The sequence below is a fragment of the Simochromis diagramma genome, unplaced genomic scaffold (genome assembly GCF_900408965.1).
Source record: "Simochromis diagramma unplaced genomic scaffold, fSimDia1.1 OVJJ01000303.1, whole genome shotgun sequence".
In the NCBI taxonomy this organism is placed as follows: domain Eukaryota; kingdom Metazoa; phylum Chordata; class Actinopteri; order Cichliformes; family Cichlidae; genus Simochromis; species Simochromis diagramma.
Genome location: NW_024386791.1, coordinates 111,146 through 115,472, shown reverse-complemented (window position 1 = coordinate 115,472; position 4,327 = coordinate 111,146). Strand labels below are relative to the sequence as shown.

Genomic DNA, 4,327 nt, shown 5'->3' with positions numbered 1-4,327 from the left:
AAGATGTTAAAAATAAAGTTTATGGTTGTGAATAAAATTGATTTCAATAATCTTTTTTAATTATTATTTTAAAACAACTTTATGTTGTTGTGTTTCACGCCATATTATCAGACCACCTTAAGTGGGTCGGCCTTAAATTTTGAATTTGTGTGATCGCTGTTGATTGGTAGCTAAACTGCTGGTAAACTGTGTACAGACATTTTACGTTCGAATTGCAGAGAAAAAAAATCTGGTAGCAACATTGTGCAGTATGAGAGAACCATTTCACCAAAAAAAGGGGAAGCAAGGCAAGACGTGGCTGCAGCGGTCTGCAGACGTGACTTCTGATCAAATTCGAACCTCCTAAAGAAACAAAGAGCGACGTTACATTGCGGGATGACGTCACCTGAAAATGACCAATAGCGCGGCGCGCTGCTGAGCTGTGTGCCAACCGCTCTTTTTTTCATGCAGGAGACTCAAGTTGGCTTCGCTAACGGACACAGTTTTGAACTGGTATATTAGCGCCATTTATTGCTGCTTGGACCACAGCATCTTCGGAATTTGTAGACATCCTGGCAGCTTACAATTAGTTCGAGGTGAGGTGAGTACATGCGACTTCAAGTTATCTCTGTTATAAAAATCCACCAGCCCAGCGTTTATAGATAATTTTAGCAGTTCGTTTTTTATGAGTGAGGTTGTGGATTTAGTTAGCATTTGTGAGTTGAGTTAGCATTACTGTTGCGAGGGAAGCATTGCTCTGGATTAGTTTCTGTATATGGCGTGCTTAATTCGCTAGGGAAGAATTACCAAAGTACATGGAGTTATGTTAACGTGTAATTTCTGTGGTAAGGTAGTTCAGTCATCAAGGGGCTACGTGCTTCATTGTAAACTGCATCGGAATGAGCCACGTTGTTTCTTTCGGTGTATTGAAGCAGGCTGCAAGCAGACATACACCAGGTATGGCGCGTTTAAGGCTCATTTTTACCGAAGACACTCTGCCCCCACCCATGTCACTGGTGTGGTGGTGGTTTCTTCGTTTACATGTGCAATGGCGATGTGTGAACGTCAGTGTCAGAACTCTAAAGAGTTAATAGCTCATCTGAAGAGCCATATTGTGGAAGGACACGTGGTCACTTGTCCAGTAAGAGGATGCACAAATACCTTTAGAGTTAAATCATCTTTTACTGCTCACATGTCACGTAAACACAGAGTTTTCAGACAGCAGCATTGGTGATTTATATAGAGAGTCTGCATGTCAATCATCATCTGTTCCAACCACATCAGATGACTTTGTACCCTTGATTTCCGAGCCTGCTGCACAGTCTATTACACATGAAGATAACATGGAAATGCCCCCTGAATTCTGATCTTTTTCTGAGAAACGTTTCACTATTCTACTTAAAATTGCAGGGTCAGTTTCTACTGCCTGCTTCAACCATACAGAACATTGTAGAGGAAATGCAGAACATGCATGAGTTGGGACAGACATACAGTTTGGGTAAACTTGCATCACTGTTAAAAGATGACACATCATTATCAGAGGAGGACATCAACAAAGTCTGCGAGTCTGTCAAAAGCTATGATCTTTTTTCTGCATGTCATACCGGGCCATTGAGGACAGTGCACTCCAGAGCTCAGATCTTTAAAAAAGCCTTCAACTATGTGGAACCAAAGAAAATATTTTTAGGGAGAGATGAAAACAGAAAAGATAGGTTTGCCTATTATGTGCCTTTAAGAGAGACTTTGAGATGTCTGCTAGAGTCTGATCTGTGGCAGAAATCAGAAGAGCCCTCTACTGAGCCTCCTGCTGATGTTCTGTGTGACATAAGTGATAGTAAGCTGTTTTAAATACAATGATTTTTTTGGTCAAAACCCATTGACTTAATTGATTTCTATCCATTAACATCTTACATGAAGTATGGGTACCAAATGGTTCCATTGAAACACAGTGTGCTGTCACAATAATGGTGCTGTTAGTTTGGTACTTACGAAACACTGTATAAAAGTGTAGTATCAAGCAAGATCAGCTTCATATTTTAAGACCAAAGGTACCACTTGGTGTAAATTGACCTTTATTCACATTCTTTTATCAGACATCTTGGAAATGGGGGACAGCATAAGGAGTTCCATTACTAAGGTGCTGCCGGACCTGTCTGCCTCAATCCTTGAAATTGTACTGGAGGCACTACAATCATTAGGAGTGGAGACATCTGAGAAACAAACCAGTAAGTATTATGATTTCATTGCACAATAGCCATGAAGGGCTTTCTGTTTTTTCTATTATGCTTTGGCCAAGGTCCAAAAAGTACAATTAATCTATTGTTTGTGATATTGTTTTACAGCACCAAATATGGAAATTTCAAGCCAGGCCAGCATATCGTCTCCATCTGTTTTAAGGTTTAAGGGTGGTGGCACAGCTAAGACCCAAGAGTCTCTTTCAAGGTTAGTAAAGTAAACAGATTCAAGAAGATATTTTACACATTTCTTTGTCGTCTGTCTCTAAATCTTATTTTGTCTTTATTATGATTAAAAAGGTTTGTTTTGTTCCTGCCCTTTTCAGACACTGAATTTGAGCAGAAACCATAAGGATACTCAAAGGACCTGTGACTCTCAGGAAATGGTGAGATTTCAGGTCATAATCTTTTTTTTTTTTCCATTAAATTAATTTTCCTTTTTCCCTTTACAATGTTGCTGTTTTGTTTTTGTAAACAGCATCAAATGAGAGGGACAGATGAAACAGTTTCAAGACAATGGCAGGAAAAACATGCTGAAGATTGAAACAAACCTTGGCTGGAAATATTTGGTATGTGTTTTACCGTAAATCAAATTGTTGAAAAACATTCAGCTACACTGCAACACAGGGAAACTTGATTTGCACTTATTTTGTTACTTTAATTTCTTGTCTCATTATTTTTGTCAGTTATTATTGTTTATGGTGTATGCCCTTCTTGTTTTCTTTCTGAATGCAGAAGGTATCTAGCCAGTCCACAATGAAAGCTTCGTTGCACCCCATGAGTCTTCTGGCAGAAATGATGGCGCCTGTATTCTTTGGTTTCCCTAAACATCACACCCTGCCTGTTTATACGAGGCTCTTCAATTAAGTCTGCACCCAAAGATTCAATAAGAGGTAAGCAGTGGTATTATTCAAGTTTTGCTAAAGAAAGATGGACAGGAGACACTAATCTTAATCAGCCGAGCTCAGGTTCATGTCCAGGTGAGCAGTTTCACACGCTATAAAATGTAGATTGGGTCTCATCACCATGCATTCAGCCATTAACTTCAAGTTCTATGATAAATCAATACGAAACTTAAATACGTTTTCCAACAAATTATGATTGTGATTAGGGCTGCGTTGTCTATGTATCACTTTTACATAAGTAGATTTAAAGTATAACTATTGCCAAAACGCAACCTGGGCTGTTTCCTTTTTTTTTTTTTTTTTTTTTTACTGTATCGATTTTGATGTGCTCAAATTTATGCCCCGGCCCCCTAGTATTCCCATTCACTGGCTATTGACCACAAAACAAAATCACGGTCAATCTCAAAAACGGCTTGTTTGTCGTAATTATGCTTTTAGATATATGCTTGTCTCGTTTACAGTAAAAACAAAAAACAAAAAAAAACAGCCCAGGTTGCATTTTGACAATAGCTATCCTTTAAGAACTGTATATTTTACACTTAAGAAATCATTTATCATTAGATATGTTTTTGGCAGCACGTTTTGTTCATTTCTGTGCATTTTGCTCAAGCACTGATCAAACTTTGTCCATTTTTTTGCTGCAGAGGGGATCCTGCCAGTCCAAAGTGAACTCCTGATGGACATTGAAGTACTCCTGCAGAGCTTGTATCTTCAACACCATGCGCATTAGAAACTCCACCGAGTCCTTTCCTTCACCAAGGCAGGACCTAGTGACTCATTACTGTTGATAGGTCAGGGGCAGGTAATATTTTGTTTCATGTTTATTCATTCCTCCATGGATTACCAGCCATATATATGGACACATGCTGTATTCTCAAGATCTATGCTGTTTTGTGGGAATAGAGAAAATGATATGTTTAGTCTGTTTTCAAATGGTATGTCAAATTTTCTCATTGTTTATCAGTAATATTCTCTACCTTGGTTGTATATGAGCATCTTTAGATTTTTCTATATTTAGCGGTTGCAAATGTAAAATGTACGGTAAACCATTTATGTTCCTCATATTGTACTGTATTTTTAGCGGTAAAATACCGGCAGCTGTGGTTGCCAGGAATTTACCGTAAAATGTATCTGGTCAAAATAAAATGCTGTAATTTGTTATACAATTTCACTGTGTTTTTTACTGTCAAAGGTTTTAATAAGGTTTAA

At 38.3% G+C, this 4,327-nt stretch overlaps 1 long non-coding RNA gene across 2 annotated transcripts; it reads left to right on the top strand.

Annotated features, from left to right (window-relative positions):
- Positions 1 to 250: 250 nt before the first annotated feature.
- LOC120728583 lies at positions 251 to 4,007 on the top strand. Of its 2 annotated transcripts, none has more exons than XR_005694747.1 (7): positions 251 to 575; positions 2,073 to 2,204; positions 2,322 to 2,421; positions 2,540 to 2,599; positions 2,692 to 2,782; positions 2,949 to 3,106; positions 3,763 to 4,007. It is a non-coding gene; the product is annotated as an uncharacterized LOC120728583 (long non-coding RNA). The 2 variants fall into 2 exon arrangements; XR_005694746.1 differs by having other exon boundaries at positions 251 to 580.
- The last annotated feature ends 320 nt before the right edge of the window (positions 4,008 to 4,327 follow it).